The sequence below is a fragment of the Ambystoma mexicanum genome, chromosome 13, assembly GCF_040938575.1.
Source record: "Ambystoma mexicanum isolate Mex_15411 chromosome 13, UKY_AmexF1_1, whole genome shotgun sequence".
Taxonomy (NCBI): Eukaryota; Metazoa; Chordata; class Amphibia; order Caudata; family Ambystomatidae; genus Ambystoma; species Ambystoma mexicanum.
The window spans coordinates 396626040-396644620 of record NC_090938.1 but is presented as its reverse complement, the minus strand read 5'-3'; the positions used below and the strand labels follow the sequence as shown (position 1 = coordinate 396644620).

General features: G+C 45.7%; 2 protein-coding genes across 14 annotated transcripts in view; one reads left to right on the top strand and one right to left on the bottom strand.

The window, feature by feature from the left end:
• The window catches only part of TSSK4 (testis specific serine kinase 4), a 2423787-nt gene extending 2406240 nt beyond the window's left edge, over window positions 1-17547 (bottom strand). For 4 of the 13 annotated variants that reach the window (XR_011282998.1, XR_011282999.1, XR_011282997.1 and 1 more), the window contains exons 1-2: window positions 17397-17545; window positions 7192-7291 (exon numbers count right to left, since the gene is read on the bottom strand). The gene's annotated coding sequence lies outside the window, so the exon portion shown is untranslated. Of the gene's footprint in view, window positions 1-1047; window positions 1234-6888; window positions 6968-7191; window positions 7292-13765; window positions 13856-17396 lie in introns of all 13 variants that reach the window. The other 9 variants (XR_011282995.1, XR_011282992.1, XR_011282991.1 and 6 more) reach the window with 9 other exon arrangements.
• A 54-nt stretch (window positions 17548-17601) lies between these two features.
• TM9SF1 (transmembrane 9 superfamily member 1) overlaps window positions 17602-18581 on the top strand; it is a 557591-nt gene continuing 556611 nt past the window's right edge. Inside the window, exon 1 of the mRNA XM_069633965.1 lies at window positions 17602-17734. The gene's annotated coding sequence lies outside the window, so the exon portion shown is untranslated. The remainder of the gene's footprint in view (window positions 17735-18581) is intronic.

The following is an 18581-nucleotide window of genomic DNA, read 5'->3' as shown; positions in this document are numbered from 1 at the left end:
ATGAATAGGACAGAAAATGGATTGGTATTTGCGAATCGCGCTCTACCTTGGACATCCTAGATTAGCTCCCCAACCCGAGGACTACATTTTCAGGATTGCATATAAGGTGTAAAAAAAAAAAAGAGAGAGAGTTTAGGAATTTAGGAATTTCGATTTGGGGAACCAATCCAGAATGTCCAACGCGCCAGCCATTTACAGGTCTCTCGGGACTTGACCCTCTAATCATCAAGTACTATCAGAAAATTGTTTCAGGATATTTTCACAATCAACTTCCAAACCTGGTCACCATACCAAGTGTTCAATTTCAAGGCCTTGAAGACGGCCAAGGTCGAAACATGTGTCGGCTGACTTTATGGGAATAAATTCACCTACAGATGAATACCCTGATGTTATTGGGCCTCATTACGACCCAGCCCGTAAGGGATTACCGGTTCCGGTAATCCCTTACCGCCCTATTCCGAGTCCTCCCTTAACGGCTGGTTTTTCCAGCCGTTAAGGTCGGGACCCGCAAAGGGACCTTGGAGGTAATTACGGTACCGCAAATTGCGGTACCGTAATTACCGCCTTCCCCATTCCCATTGAGCCCTATAGGGGCTCAATTGGGAATGGGGAAGGGCCATGGTGAATGGGGAATTACCGCTCCGCCAACCTTGGAATGGGGCGGTAATTCCGCCATTCAGCATGGCGGAATCCGGCGGCAACCACGGCGCAACTAGCGCCATGGTTACCGCCTGGGTTGTAATGAGGTCTTTCATTCGAAAAGACTGTATACCTAGCAATCCATTCTCTGTCCTAGCTGCACACATACTCTGACCTGGACTACGGTCCCCGAGGGCATTCAACCCATAGCGCTTCGCCAATAACATAAGAGAAATCAGTAGACCATCTACAGTTACTCTAGAGGAAAGATGCAGTAAATGAGGTGGGCATTGTGTAGCATTCACCTGTATGTGTGAAAAAGGGGAACGACTCCACATAGGGACATCAGATGTACACTCCTCCCCAAAACATCAAATAGATGAACAAAAAAAGAAAAACATAGGTTACCTAACTAGAAAAGCATGACTCCTTGAAATCCTTTTCTTCATGTATTTCTCTTCTACTTTCATCGATACCGTCTATCAGCAATTTCCAATTAACTTCACCAGGAATTGCAAAGGCTCAAATTCCCCATCCTTTCAAATGCACAGAGAATTGTCAATCAAAGAGTGCCATGATGATTTGAGTTATTGTCTAAAAGAAGAAATGAAATATGTAAATTTAGTATGTGCCAAGTATTTGTGAACCAAGTCTGTACCCAAAACCATTAATTTATAGTGAGCTTGCTATGGATGTTCCTGCCTGATGTGTCCCGATTTATGAGTGAGGCGTCTCTTGGTGCTTAGCTAACTTCCTCCAAGACTTCCACCCATTGTGGCTTTAACTAGTTGCATCTGTTCGCAATTTTAGAGGTGTGTGTTCTGGAGAGTCAATACGTTCTTAACTGCAGAGCTCTTGTACCTAAAATGCTGCAGTCATTTTGTGTGCGTCCTTTAAAAGGCAAACATGTTTCAAAATGTAAATATCAACCATAGAGAGCCCCACCTTGCAGACAGCAACATGTACAGGAAATAGGAGGGTATGCAGTGACAGAACCCATGACCAAAGTGATCTTTACTGGGGGAACAAAAAGTAAATATTACACCCTAGCAGGAAGGCCTTTGCTAATATGAGCCAGGCACTATCCTCCAGAAGGGTCACAAGTCCCACCCCCCAATAAGCATCGCTAATGTGCAGCGCTAACTGCTACAACCAAGTAAACCAAGCCATGGGTAAACTTTACAGAGGCATGGTTTCTCACACATGCACCACAGCTGGATACATGTAGATAACCTATTACGTAGAGGGTCGGTTGCACCTATCTGAGGAAGGCATGGACTATTTGTGTGGAACATTGTGGGGGCATTGGAGCAGCAACAACATTAAAGTCAGAGAGGAGCAGCCAGTAGGAGCATTTATCCCCTACTTGGCAACGGTTTGAAAGAAATCAGCCTGTTCGGTGTAACAGTCATTGTGTGGAACTGGGAAGGAGTCGCCCCACCCACGAAAAGGGGGCGTCTGTATGCTGAACAGCTACGGCGTCTTATGGCAGATGCCTTCAAACTGAGGGCCCAAAGGATGCGAATTGGTGGGGGGGCTTGAAGGATTATGGTGACTTTTGTAGAAAAAGTAAGAATTTGTGGCGGGGCAGAAATTTTTACTCAAGGGGGGGCTCTGCATAAAAAGGCTTGAAGACTTCTGCCATGGGTCGGTCCCCCCCGTGCCAAGGCCTTTTTTGGCGATTTTGGTATTTCGCCATTCAATGCCTTCTAACGTTTTCCATTTCATTAACCCCTTAGGTGCCAAGGACGAGGTATCTCGTCCTTGGCAACAGGGAGGTAATCCCAAGGACAAGATACCTCGCCCTTGGCACTTAAGGGGTTAAGGGAATAAAGTGACCTCCCACTTTCAAATAGCAAAGCAATTCACAGCACTCCTTTCACACCCAGGTCAGAAAATTCCTTCTACCGCGCCAGTCCTGATAGACAAGGCTGCTGAAAAATCCAGACAAGCAAGAAAATAGCTCAACATCATCTAATAAGAATGAACTGGTCCCATCATTAGATAAAAAGAAAAACCATAAAAAGCATTCACCCCAGATCATCATAAACAATGATCAAAAAAGATATTTTCAAAATGAATGACAGGGATCACTATCCCTAGCAAGCATTCAATAAAGTTTACAGGCAAACTATCTTCAATTAACTGCTGAGGTCAAGTGGTTGGAAAAAAACAAACAAACCGCATTGAAGGGGCAATAAAATCCCTCCGTGAACCTTATCAACCTATATAGAGAATGTGACATAACTAGAACATACAGTAATCCACTCTCCTTTAATGCAAATTCAGTTGCTGGATAATTAATGGATGCCACTTTGTTTTTTTTTTTTAGTTGGCTGGTGTTCAATGGCTTACGTGAAAGCAATGATCAGATTACAAGCATTGCTAAGAGAAATAAATAGATGGGGGGACATCTGTCCACTGTTGGTTAGGGGAGTCTTTTTCTCTCCCGTCTTCATGAGAGCTTGGATGGCCAATATCTGCAACCATTCTCTGTGCACCGAATCACAACAGCAAATCTAAGCCCAAAGCACCATGTGCCACCAGAAGGAGGAACGCAGGAATCAAAGAACTCATTCATCAGGGCGTTTCAACCATCCCCAGCCTGAGACTACACCTGACGGTGTGTGCAGCACACCCTGTACCAAACAGTCAAACAGTGGCTCAAACAGTCTGCCACACACTTCAAAACTTAGCCAGCCTTCATGCTAGCCAAACAAAACTTTGCCACTCGGCAACCTGCTTCAGAATTAGGCAATATTAAAGATGCTGCGAAAGTCGCACAAGCCACACATCAACAATCCCCACACAAGGGAAATCTATGACAGCGGGTGTCTGTGCACTGGCATGCAGCTGTCTGGGCAACTTATTGAAAATTACAAGCATTGTGCCCTCTATATACAAGAGACACTCTCACAAGGGCTATGCGACACTGCAATGTTCTGAAGCAGACAAGAGTCAAATCTTGAGTATCGCTGGGTCCGTGCAACTCTTTCCTTAGTAAAGCACCGGAATGATTTCGCTCCTACCCACTGAAGGTGCGGTCATGTGTACGAGTTGTATATACACTGCACCGGACACAAAGCAACGTCACACACAAGGGCACAGCAAGCACGTGGATAATGGACCACTTTAAAGCAACCAGGGATTTTGCAAAGGTTTTAGTACATTAAGCTTCTGCCGTTTAAGCCCACACGTGCACTGTCACCTAGGGACCAGGGAGGATAAGTGCTCATCCAAACCAGCAATCAAAATATATGTTAACATATAGCGGTGCCAGCAAGATAGCAATTTGTCTTTTTTTTAAAAAAAAAAAATAAACCTAACACATTTTCTTGATAACAAGATAGTCACTCTATGGGCAGTGGTCTTCAAACTTGTTTGACCCCCAAGCCCTCCCTAAGAAAAAGGTACCTGGCTTGGGCCCCTCTATCCACATGGACTCCAAAATGTTTATCTGGTGTAGAATGGTGCCAAATGGAGGTGTGGGTACCAAACAACATTCTTTCAAAATCATTGCTTGCAGTAACTCAAATTAATTAGCGGTCAAATATTTGTAAACGCAGCATTCAGAATTTTTTGCTACAGGGGACGTGACTAAAAGTAGCGTTGGATATTTATTTCAAAGAGTATCGTAGGACATACTTAAGTACAAAAACTTGATCACCATCAATGCAGTCACTTGCAAGTTGGACAGTGGCATACTAGAGAGCTAGTGTGAAGGGTGGGCCTGCCTTTCAGCAGCCAGCCATCACTATTGGGTTCAATTTTTGCAATAAGCTGTGGTTGGCTTTCTTTCAGCTTTGACCGATATTTAGTCTTTAGGGCTGCAAAAGTTGAAAATTCAATCTTGCAAAGGGACGAGGTGCTGAAAGGTAACAGTAAATTGACTGCATTTGGATAAAAGGAGAAAACTGCATTTTACCAAAATCCACCAAGGACAATTTTTTGAATTGACTCTCCAGTAGGCGGTCACTTTGAAGTTCCATTAGTTCCTCCTGGAGGTGTATTGGGAGGTGGGTGGGCCCCTACGTCCGATAGGAAAGGCTGAACCACTCAGTCATTGATGCTACAATTGTCCTCTGGAAAGTACTTTTGAGAGTGGTTCTGAGATTGTTTCCCATTAGTTCAGCAACACATGAAAAGATCATACTCCACCTCCTCAAGAGCATCTGCTAATAATGAAACGTGTTGGAATGCCGACATTAACCCTCCTACTCCAAAGCTCCAACATCTTCTTAATTGCTGACATTTTTGTGTTCATAGCCAATGATGTGATTTACTTTCTGTGCCTTGCAGGGAGAGGTTTAGAAAATGTAGCTTTTCAAAGATGTCACCATAGTAAGCTAACAGTACAAGCAAGTGTGAATCACACAGAGGCTCTTCTTTCATCTGGTCTAAACCCAGGAGAAAGCGTCTCACTTTATTCCAGAGTTCCTAAACAATATAAAACCTTTCCCCCTGGAGAGCAACCTGACCTCCGTGTGAAACAAAGCATCATGTTCAGCTCCCATTTCTGCACATAATGTGGCAAACAGATGGGCTCTTGTGCGGTGCATCTTAATAAAATGTGCAATCTTTACAACAAAAAAAAGTCAGCACCTCTGAGAGTCCATTCCCCATATTGCACACAGGCAAAGCTTCCTGGGGATCACGCAGTGTGTGTGTCCACAATATATGTGGTGCTACTATCAACACTTGCTTTTAACTCATTTCTAGCACCAGACATTGAAGGAGCACCATCCAAGCAATACCAACACACGCCTCCCACCTTAGGCAGTGGGAACTTAATTAACAATGTCAATGACATAGATGCAGTTGCTCTGCCCTGAATTGGTTCACAAAATATTTCTCCAATATTTCAAGCACAATATCAATTCTGTACTGATAGACGGGTCAGTGATGCGGCGGAAAATTGCAGTGTCAGACAAAGATACTTTTGCATTTCTCTGCTGCACCGTCACGAAGCATTACCCGGATTACAGTGAGATTTGTTGGCAGAATTACTCTCTGCATCTGTAAAGGGCTTTTTCCCCCCAGATAATGTGGTAAGAAGCTTCCAAAGCATTTGCAGGTACTGAGGCCACATTTTACAGTGTCTTTTGCTTGTGTATGCCTTGTAGATGCCGTACAAACAAATCCATGGTCTTTTTTGCAAAGGTTTTGTTTCCAAATGCGCCTTAAATGTTGGCTTCAGGCTTGCTAACGTAGCGCCACACACTGCAGCTTAACTTGTCAGCAACTGTGATCCATGTGAACCCAAAACATATTTCAGTGTTTTTGCATTTCTCGTGTCAGTTTCCACCTCTCCTTCCGCTTTTTGTTTGAGATTCCTACCATTTTCGGGCACTAGGAAATTATCCAGTTCTAGGTGTTATTTCTGCATTTTAAAGCCCGAACACAAAAAAAAGACTGATTTTTTCCCGCCCGTTTTTGTATTGACTTTAAAGCGCGGAATTCACATACTGCACACCCCTCCTTCCCCGCCCGCTTCATTAACTTGTCAATCAGGCCACCCGCTCATTAAGTCGTCAATCAGGGAGGACCCCCGAACTCCCAATTTCCCTCCCCCAATACAGGCATGTTACCCACATGCGCACACACAGTCCAAAACACACCTGCCTCCTGTGACGACTCTGCTTGGTCTCACAGCACCTGTCAGCCCCTGCAGGCACTCGTGTGACAGGGGTTTGACAAGTATGATCATTCGATTTAGAAAGACTGCTCTGAGCGGTCACACAGTGGTCTTTCTAAATCGACCCCCTCTCCCCCCAATCGGTACAGTGAAAAAGATTTTCTTCACTTCGTACCAATGATCCATCTAAACAAGGAGCCCGACTCAGAAAACATTGCAAACCCCCCACGTTAATTTATGTCACGTTATTTTTTTTAAACCATTTCAAGTTTTCTAAAATTAAAAAATGCTTGAAAAGATTTAAATTGACAAAACACCACATAAGATTTAAAAACTAACCACGGGGGGGGGGGGGGGGGGGCAAAAAAAAAAAAAACATGTGAACAGCTTGGGGGGAAAACAAACTCAGCAGTAATGGGTCAAAAATGCTGCTTGGAGTTAAAAAAACACCACATTGATACAAGTCTCAGAAGACTCCCTGTTCAGATCGTGATGTTCTAGCTCAAATATTTTGTTAAAGTGGCCCTGGACTAGGCCACAGGGCAGCGAAAACCACACCTGGATGCACATTGCACAGGGCCGATATAAACCTTCAGCACTTAAGAAATCCTTACTTGCCTGCGTGACTGGGTCAAGAGCTTCATTGGATTTTTCTTGCTGGGACACAGGTGGTTAGGTTGACACACCATGCTGCTGCAATGAAGACAGTTAGTCAAGGATACATGGGTCTACCTGAGACTTCAAAAATTAGCAGGGGTTAAAACCAGCTCTTGTACCGCCCCAAACTGGACATTAGAAAGGACAGCCTCAAAAATAGGTTTGAAATCCCTGATTGTGACTCATACTATACCTTTAAAATTACCCCACCATCACCCACAGCAAAATAGTTGTTTTAAAAAAAAAAAAGACATTCTTACCATCGGAAAGTCCTAATACAGATGTCAGGATTTTTTTATGGTGCCATTGCTGCTGGGGACTTTGCTGTCCAAGATTGGATGATTAAGCCAATTTGTGTTCCTGCAATTGAAAAAGTACAATAAAAAAATTATAAACGTACCAGATTGACCGTACCAATATGTGCGAACTACACTCTGCCAGTCGGCACAAATCCCCCCCCCCCCCCCCCGCACATAAAAGGGACCTAGGGTGCAGGGTCCAACCCGGAAATCTCCAAAGGTTCCCTATAGGCCAGTCCACCCCAGATGGTAGAGAGGGCAGTCAAGAGAACATACCTGAAAACGTGACTCATACTTAGTCACAGAGACAAAACAAAATAATAGAGCGAGCAAGAGAAAGAGCATTAGCTTGTTATAGGTTACCCTTAACAGTTATCTTACATAGAATATGACACAGTAGTTCTTAACTCACCAAGCCAACTTTCGGAAACATCGAGTAATAGCCATGTAGCTTATACTGCAGTTAGGTGACAGCGCCGACATAGCAGCAGACTGCCGCGGCTGCCATGCCAGAAACGAGGGCCCCTGGCTTCTCTGCAACATATGGTGCCACATGCAGGCGAAGGCCTGGCACCCACAGCAGGATGATATACATGAATTCCACTATAAATCACTTCTATGGAAGCGGCGCAACCAATATACTGTTGGTAATGCAGTGATTTTAGTAGATCATGGGATGCATAGACTTGCTCTATATTAGATGGCTCCCAGGGTAGCTCAGCAGGTTGACAGACCATTGCTGAGACTGTGTTTAAGGTTGAATTTAACTAAAACAATAAAAAATATGCAAAACTTGTTAATCAATAGGGCTTTTTGCAATTACTTCTAAAAAAAGGAAGCGCTATATAAAATGTGTTTGGCCAAGGGATGGGTTGGGGTATTTCTGCCTCTGTTTGGCACCCATGAACCCAGTTTAATTTCCTAATAACTGCTGTCAGCACAAAGGAAGCATTTATTTGTAAACAGAACATCTTTATGAATATAACCTGTGATAAAACACAAAGCAAGGGGCACACAAATTGTATTGGTGTGGTGCTCAGAGAGAAAGAGAGAAAAAAATAATAATAAAACATCTCAAAGAAAACTAGTGAATGCAAGTTTTCAGCAGCGTTTTTGAGAATGGAAATTACTTTTTTCCTTTAAAAATGTGTAAAATGCACATTTGAACAATAATGTGACCAGCATGTAGAATGCCTGCTTTCAACAGTGACCACACTCCCTGCCACAGTGATGTTCATTCCGTGGTGTCACTTTCAGGACAGAAAAAACAAACGGGATGAGCAAACAGAGCCAGAAAATGCGCGAGTGACGGCTGGGGAAAGGAGCCCTGCTAAGATTAGGTCACCAAGCCCCCAGCTTCCCTCTGCAAAGCTGGGGGGCTTGATAAAGCCTGGTCATGGCGGAGGCAAGCCAGGTCCTGAGATCCGGCCAGACATCTGATACCGGATCTCTGACCCGGCCAGCGCTGTCCCATGGACCAGAGGCAGAGGGACAGCCAAAGCAGGGGGGACCGGTGTTATACGATATCTGTCTACCCCACGGCAGATTGATGGAGAGCCCAGCAATCTGCTGTGGGGGAGCTGGATATCATACAACACTGGCAATGCGTGCTTCTGTCGCCGCTCGCCTCTTCTTCCCCCCATGGCCAAGCAAGGTGGGGGCACAGAGGGAGAGGGGTCCAGGGGGAACCAGCATTGCAGTGATCCAGCCCTCCTGCTCACCTTTTCTCACTTTGTGGGTCCAAAGGGGGAGAGGGAAACAGAGGGACCGACAAACGCCTGAAACGCTTGCTTCCCGGCACTCCGTCCAACTGTGGTTTGGCGGTCTGAGCCGAGAAGCGGCATCCCTTACCAGTCAATAAAGACGCTGGTGTCACCAGCAGGAAGCAACAATGCAGCGTGGACACGCGATCCAAATTCAGGAAAGAGCATATCCAGGCTGCATTTATTTCCCGCGCCCTCATCACGTTGCACTGACTGAGCATGTATTTTCTCTTTTCTCGCTGTCCTGGATATCACGCCCCACAGATTGAAGATCTCCGCCTACAGTATGGCTATTTTTTAGGGCTAAATACTCATGGTTATCTTTCTGGCAAGACTACATAGGAGTTTGCATTTTCACTGTATACTAGCAAAGCAACATGCAGGCACCTAGTCAGTGAGAGAAAACAGGTAAACCAAGGAAGTTGCAGAGAAATGAAGGAAGTCTGTCCTATACAGAAAGAAATATGGGGGTGGGCGGGGGTCAAGAGACCACTTGTGGTACAGACTGGCCGGTACAGCTCAATGCACTGCCTGGCAGCACTGAGCGGTAAAGTCAGGCACATCTCCCTGCAATGTTCATAACCCCTCATCTCGTAAAGGCAGTTAAGTTACAGAAATCATACCAAGGGAACTGCATGCCGTCATAGTGAGCTCATTGCTGTTATAACAGTGAAAGCTGTGTTGCGCAGATAATGGCAGCACTGGTCATTGGGCCGGCTCTCGTCGGATCCGAGATCCGGCACCAGATGTGTAGCCGGATTGCGGGATCCGGCCAGAGTCAGCCGCCGCAAACCCCAAACCCATGCCCTGCACTGGGTTATTTTGGAAAAAAAGAAAGCGCCCACGGCGGCACGGAGTAAGGGGGCGGAGCAGCTCATTGCCGCCATGAGCGCTCTGATGGTTCTGCCCCCCCTTACGGGTACACAGCAGGACTTTGATACAGGTCACAGCTGCAGGAAAAACAAACTAACTTCCTCTGGTGACCCCATGCAGGGTGCACAGGGCCACCAGAGGAAGTTAGTCCTCAGCCACGACAGTTTATTTATGCAATGTTTGTCGGATACATGGACCCGGATTATTCATTTATTTATGCAGTGTTTGTCGGATACCCCTATTATCATTGAAACTATCCCACACAATGCAGCCACCCAACTGCTTTCAGAGGGGAGCTGCAGGAGCTGTGCCGGGTGTGGTTCAAGTAAAAGAAAATGTTGCTTATGGCTAACAGAAATCAGCAGGTTTCAAGAATGAGGTTGCAGGACAATCCCGTCGGTTTAAATCAGGATTTCCCCACAGATTATCTGCTCTTTCACCATTAGCTAGAGTAATTGCTCTTTTTAATGATTCTTTAACAGTCTGCTTAAAATAATCCTCTGTATGAGCTCAGATCACAGTATAGACTAACATTGCTGTTGGTAGTTTAGGTGCACAGATGGATGGTACGGTTTACTCCCTAGTACAAGTGCGGGTCGGACTGGGCCATAAAATTGTCTCGGGCACCAATGAAAAAGTGGCCCATAGTTGTAAACGGCAATTCATTCCTTTTCTGACCATGTTTGAATAGTACCCAAAGGGGGAGTTTTTTTTTTATAAAATGGGATGCAAATTGTGCATTTTAAATATTTACTCAGCAACACTGGTCAAAAGTAACTCATCGCCAGTGCCATGGAAGTGGAATTGATATATAGTTTGGAAAAGAAGCAGCATTTAAGAAATTGCGCCGTTTTAAACTATTATTTTGGACATTTCCTTTGATCGGAGGTCAACTGCCAGCTCCACCTGCCCAAACCCTGCTGCTTTGGGCACCGCCCCTCCAACTCCACCCCACCCCGTCCCTTGTGGGACCCCCACCCACCAAATTGTTTCAATTTCCACCACTGGATAAGGGTGAAGATGGAGGCAGCCGAATCTGCCCTGAAATTCCCTCGGCGTGTGTGGAACGGACATAAACCACTTCTGTTTGGGGTTGGGTGGAGCCGAGGATGGGGGATACCAACCAAGAAGACACAAAGATCCACTGTCGGTGCAACTAAAATCAAAATAGAAAAAACAAACCCATTGGTGTTTTGTTCTCCCCCGTTCCCTTCCCTTGCCGCGCTGTGAAACACCTGTGTATGAGCTTGATGTAAATAAAAATATTAAATATACCTGGCACTTCTCCGAGATGAATAAGCGCATTATAAATACGCAATAAAAAATAAATACCTGCCCGTGGACGGCGTGGAGCGCTCCTGCCTCCGCGATCCTCTTTCCAAGCACATAGACGTCCCATGTGAAAACGTCACGACGACGTAACAGATACATGTCAATAAGCCTTAAAGGCATTTCAGACAGTATCAGCAAACTTTAAAACAAAGACACAATGCTAGCTGGTCTCACAGGGACTTTAAATGTGTGATTGATAATGAAAGCAATACAAGGCCTCCGTTTAGCCTTCTCTTCCACACATTGCAAAGGGGTAAATGAACAATCCGCTCCCCGGGGAATGCCAAATTGCCCCCCCCCCCCCCAACCCCGTGCAGGAGAAATAAATAACTTAATAGTTATGCTGGAAATTCGTACCCATATGCGTCTGTCTGCATAAGACACATATCCCCATCTGCTGCACATACCAAATCCTCCAACCCCCTGCCTCCCGCTCCAGCAGGGAGGATAACTGTTGGCTATACTGTTCACTGGTACAGTGGAAGTCCCATTGTGACGGGAGGAACGCACTGTGCCCAGCCCCACTCCATAAAACACGATGTAATGTCCTACCTCCATTGTTGGTATTATGTTTAGAGGGACAGTCCTATGTCTATGGCAGTTGTGAGTGGGCTGCGACCCACGCGATTAAGGAGGCGGGGTTACCGCCAATTAGGCAGTTCATGTTTAATAAAAGACCCGTCAAGACGTTCGTGTATCAGCTCCTGATTTATTGGCCTGCTTTGTATTGCCCGCTTTGAACATGCCTGCTGCAGCTACGCGCCCAGCGAATTGATCAGGTTTACATTCAACAATGGCGACGAGGATCGTGTAGAATGGCACCGGCGCCCAGAGAGACATCCAGCCACTCCGACGCTGAACAAATCATCATCCGCCTAAATTGAGGCACCAGAGCCGTTGGCAACACATGCGAAGCAAACATTCACCCAAGTAAGGAAACGCCGAGCCCACATAACGGCACTCTTATGAACAGTCAGAGATCACAGACACACGTATCGCCTAATACACAAGGGAACCAGCAAATCAATACGCGTGTGCCCGAACCGTGGTGCACGGACATTCCAAAGTGAATCCTTTATAGCTTTCAACGCACCTCGATACAAAATTGACACTGCATTATTGACACTCCAGACACGTACGTGAGCTCACATAAAGCACAGTGATTAGCCAAGAAGGATTTCTTACATTTATCTGCCCACGTTGTTCACAGTACTGCAGGCTGAAAATCACGTACGCGTCTGCACCTCGCAGAGCCAAGTGCCACCTGCGACCAAACAGAGCTTTGCCATAATCTGGAAGAAATCAACCATGTCTGAAGACAACCCAAACAGTGGGATCCAGAGCCCTTCCTCCAGTTCCACACCTCGCCAAGCCACTCACAAAGAAGATAGTGGTGCAGAATCCCTACAGTTACAAGCTCTGCCGCCATTTGGCATGGCGGACATCACCAGTCTCGCCCCCCAGATGGGCCAGATGGCTCAAAGAACTGCACATTTACATAAATGCACCAGGTGGAAGGGAGGAGCGCCGACTGAGAGGTATCCTACTCCATTCATTGGGTCCAGTAGTGCTTGACATTGTTTTTGAAATGCCTGAGTCCAACACAGACACTTTACAAGGTATCATTGATGCACTAAACGCCTACTTCGCACCTCTGCATAACGTTGACTATGAACACATTTTCCACACATCCACACAAGAAAGTGGTGAAAATATGGACAACTTTGTAATGCGTCTAAGAAAAAGAGCGAAATATTGTGACTGACAGATACTCAACGGATGAAGCACTAAAGTCCCAAACCATTGCCGGCTGTGCGTCACATGAATTTAGGAAAAAACTACTTCATAAAAGCAGAACCCTTGAGGAAATATTACAACTCGCACGAGCTGACTCGGCTCTCATGCAACAGACGGAATCACTGGGCAACATCAAAATTACACAGTCTGCTTCCACTGCATCAGTATGCCCCATCGGGACGTCAAGAGACCCTCACCCCGCTGAACAAAAAAATGCTACAGGTGCGGTTTCAAATTTCCACATGTCGGCCCATGTCCTGCCATTGGACACAACTGTGACAAGTGTGGAGGTGAAAACCACTTCCAATCAGTGTGTACAAACATCAACCTCCTCCAGCCGACGGAGACATATAGGGACACACGGAGGCAAGATCGAAGTTCGCCAAGTAAAAGCTTGAGATCTCACAGGAGACACTCGCACACAGCCTCCAGACACCAATCTCAAAAATCACGTGACACCCTGCGAGAAGAGAGAAGGCGAGAAGAAAGAGAATACTCGAGCCACACCAGCACCAGACCTAATTCACAAAGACGACACTCCAGGCAAAGGATCAGACATCTAGAAAATTCACCTCATAGAAGACGGGAGTCACAGTCGTCCTCGTCCAGCGGAGACAGAAAAAGGGGATACGTACATGCATCGGGAACAGCATAGCAGCAGAATACAGCCCCACTCTGCTACTACAAGTAAATGGACAAAACAAAGAGTTCCTAATTGACACGGGAGCAACGGTCAATGTTAGAAATGATGAGACATACAAATTACTCACCTACAAAAAGGCACTGAAAGAAGCAGATACTTTGATTTATCCATATGGCTCCAACAAGCCACTCAACTGCCAAGGGATGTTTACAGCACACTGTCAATACAAAGACAAGAGTCAAAAGATCAAAATCTACATAATAAAAGGGGGATGTACCAGGCGGCAGCATTCTAAACTTCTAAGTCTGCAATCCAAATGGGACTTATCCAAATAATGTATCAAATAATGTCGGCATACACGACCAGCCCAAAGGACATGATTACAAAAATGTTCCCTTCTTTAATTTTCCTAAACCTGTAAATAGAGGATAAACAAGTAAAGCTGCACATCAATACACAGATCCCTCCAATGGCGCAACACTACAGGGGTATACCCCTCAACATACAAAGACACGTGGAGGATGAAATTCAGTCACTATTACAGCAGGACATTATAGAACCAGCATTAGGACCAACTCCTTGGGTGTCTCCCATTGTGCCTGTACCAAAGAAAGATAACAAGGACAGCATTTGCATTTGTGTCGACATGAGGGCCCCAAACATGGCCATAGAGCGAAACGACATCTTGCCCCAAGAATGACTGATATGATGCACTTACTGCACGGTTCCAAGGTGTTTTCAAAGTTAGATTTAAATAAAGGATATCACCAGTTGGAGCTACACCCCGCTTCAAGATATATCACCACCTTCTCAACACATCTGGGTTTGTTCAGATATAAAAGACTCAGTTTAGGGATATCCTCAGCTGCAGAAATCTTTCAGAACGAAATACACCAGGTGATAAAGCACATTCCCAACTGTTTAAACTATTCCGACGGCATATTAATCTTCACGACACAAGACAGCCATGATGACACACTGAGAAGAGTCTGCATGGCGCTGGAGAACGCCCATCTCACACTCAACCCGGACAAATGCGAGATTAGCAAATCCACTCTCAAATTCTTCAGACACATCTTCTCAAAAGACAGTTTGAAACCAGATCCGGAAAAGGTCCAAGCACTGGTAGAAACTCCTACACCCACGTCAGTCTCAGCAGTGCGCTCATTCCTGGTAATGGCGAGCTACTGCACTCGATATATCCAAGACTTTGCCTCCGTGAGCACGCCCCTACGACTGCTCACTGGGAAGAATCAAGAATTTCAATGGTCCGACACCTGCGAAGAAGCATTTCAAGAAATTAAGAAACGAATTGCAACTGCTTCATGCATGGCATACTACGACCCAGACCTTGACACGGAACTCACAGTAGACGCTAGCCCCGTTGGGTTAGGAGCAATCCTAGCACAATCCAAACGCGGAGCATCACCTAATTCCCCGAGGAGAATTGTAGCCTACGCAAACCGCAACCTCTCCACCACAGAATGCGCGTATTCTCAACCTGAAAAAGAGAGCCTGGCTGTAGTATGGGCGTGCGAACATTACCACTTGTTCCTATACAGGCGTCCGTTCACCATAATCACAGATCACCAGGCCCTCACCACCATTTATGGCAAACCAACAGCCAAAATGCCACCACGCATTGCCAGATGGGGTCTGAGGCAACAAGAGTACTCATTCAAAATAATCCACCGTCCGGGCAAGGACAACAGTCCCGCAGATTTTATGTCGCGATATCCACTTCCAGCTCAAGATGAACGGCAATCACACAAAGCAAACCAATATCTACGATACCTGATCAACAGTGCATTACCCAAGTCTATCACCACGGCACAGCTGCTGGAGGCAACACAAAAGGATCAACTACTCCAGACGGTACAGTCATGTCTAAAATTAAACCAGTGGCAAAACAGAGAACGAGGGGCCCTGCTCCTGTCCAAGGAGGAGGAACAACACTTTTACACATTCAAACTTGTTCGCGACACCCTGTTCACATCACCAGAAGGCCTGTTACTGAAGGAAAACAAAATAGTAATTCCGGCAGCCCTGCAGAACCAGATACTGGACATTGCACACACAGGGAAAGTGTCAACCAAGAGAGAACTAAGAACAAAAGTATGGTTCCCATCCATAGACGAACGGGTAGAACTACTAAAGAAATGCCTACCTTGCCAGGCGGTGGCGTCTCGCACATTTCCCGAACCAATCAAAACTTCTGTGATGCCTCTGCAAGTGTGGGACGAGGTAGCGGTAGACATGTTTGGGCCTCTGGCAAATGGCAAATATGTACTAGTGATCATAGACGAAATGTCACGATTCCCAGAAGTCCACCTGATCCACTCGACCAGTGCTCAAGCCATCATACCAGCGCTGGATAAAACCTTTGCCGACTACGGCATTCCTTCCCGAGTCAAATCAGATACAGGGCCTCCTTTCACTGGAAATGACTTTGCTATGTTTGCAGAACACCTAGGGTTTCAGCACCACGAGGTTACACCACTATGGCCACAAGCGAATGGAATGGTGGAACGTTTCATGGGAAATCTCAAACGCACTCTCCAAATTTGCTCCTTCACAAATGGGTCGTTCATGTAAGACATCTGCACATTGCTGCGGGAGTACCGGAACACACCTCACAGCTCAACAGGCGAGTGCCCATCAATGCTAATGTTTGGACGTATCATCAAAACAAGGCTCCCCCACTACACACGAGCTAAGAATGAAGCCATGCACATAAAGAATGCCAGAAGCAAAGATCGAGAGAGCAAAGACAAAATGAAGGACTATGCAGATACAAGGAGACAGGCCAGACCAAGCCTAATCCGCGTTGGGGATCAAGTGCTAGTAAGGCAGAATCAAGTCACGAAAGACACTCCCGCTTGCAAGCCAGACCCCATGACAGTAACTCACATCCAAGGTTCAATAGTAACGGCAGCCAGCCCACAGTACACGATCACCAGGAACTCATCCTTCTTCAGGGCATTCGGCAGCACGGACACCCCTGTCAGCTCTTCAATGACACTAACAGAACTCTTCAGAGATAGACTCTGAATACCACGAAGAAAAAAGAGACGCTAATGACAGCTGCAGTGATAGCGAGGCTTTTCACTAAACCAAGCCCCACCTGTGCACAGCACTTCCAAAAGGCTCATCCGCAGACCCACCAGATGGGTTGAATAACTCAATTAAATATTGGTGAAGTGTTTTGTTAAAGGAGAGGGGAGATGTAATGTCCTACCTCCATTGTTGGTATTCTGTTTAAAGGGACAGTCCTTTATCTATGGCAGTTGTGAGTGGGCTGCGACCCACGTGATTAAGGCGCGGGGGGGGGGTTACTGCCAATTAGGCAGTTCATGTTTAATAAAAGACCTGTCAAGACATTCCTGTATCAGCTCCTGATTTATTGGCCTGCTTTATATTGCCCGCTTTGAACCTGCCTGTTGCAGCTAGGCGCCCAGCGAATTGATCAGGTTTACATTCAACGCACACATCTAACATCTGCATGAGAAAACCCCAAAACGAACTGAATCCACCTGTACTTTAAGTAAATCTCAACCCCCAAAATACACAATACCCCCTCCCCAATATTGCCTCACCCCTGTGATGCACGTTACATATCCTAAAAATACACCGAAATAACGAAAAAAAACGGAATCCGCCTGTAAATCTCACCCGATGCACATTATAAACCACCAAAATACACAGACACACCCCCTCCCCAATATTGACAAGCAACATGAGATAATTTTAAGTCTTACCAGAAACCAAATATCAATCCTCTATCCGAAATGTGCTTTGCAACGGCGGAATCGATTTCGCAACGCCGTGCCTTCCAGCTCCTGCAACAAAAATTATGAGGACGTGAACGTTGAAACCCACGTGATGCAGAGCAGCCCACGTGATAAAGCGGACGTTGAAACCCACGTGATGCAGAGCAGCCCAAGTGATGAAGTGGACGTTTAAACCCACGTGACGCAGAGTAGTCCACGTGATGAAGTGGGGGCGGAGTGTTGCTATTGTCCGTTTCCCGAATGGGAACTAGAACACTACCATTTACGAAACGCTAATCTCATATCCTGTTTCCAGGCAGCATCAGGTGAGTGCATTCGATCCAGATCTTGTAGTGAATTTTATATGCATTTCTTCTAGCATCCATCAACTTAGACGTTCCTATCCCTTTGTTGTTATATTGTTAAGAGGAGCCGTTTTGAAACCTCTAGGAATACACGTTGAAGCAGTTCTGTAATATTTGGTATCTCATACCGATCCGGTACCCCCTGTCTTCGTAGATCGCAGACCAAAGTAGGAGAGTTCCGAGCCTCGGTATGAGGTACCAAATGTTGCACAACACCGTCATAACGCCCGAGTTCCTTATTGTCCTGTCAGAGGAGTATTCGGCATTGCCAGAGAGGCTGGGGGACAACCCCGGTGAAACTCCTGCTACTTTCCCCTCAAATGCAGAGCACGCGTTTCCAAGTTGTCTCATTCGCGCCCACAAACCGCCCACCCCTGCCCCAATCTATTTTTTTAGTAACATTACTAGTGGCATCTCGCATTTTAACCCAACAAAAAAACGGCAGAAACATTACAAATGCAGGGAACTCATCTATTAGAGATCTGTCCAGGCGCTCTGGGGCAAAATACATGCACATCAACTAATCTGCATATGGATTGCATCAACAGACATTACTTCACAGAAAACACATAGTAAGGAGAATCATCAGTCTTTGATACTTGGAGGCAGAATGCAAGTGACTTTAGAATAAGTTGTCATAAGTAAGCCAAGTGGCAAATAATTTTGTGCTGCAAGTCGGGCTTTTTTATTTTTATTTTAAATAACAGCATCATATATTAACACATAAGCTTTGAAGTGAATCACTTACAGAGCTGCAGATAAGACAGTCTGATTTCATGATCTGCCCAGGATCGCACACTTTAGTTAA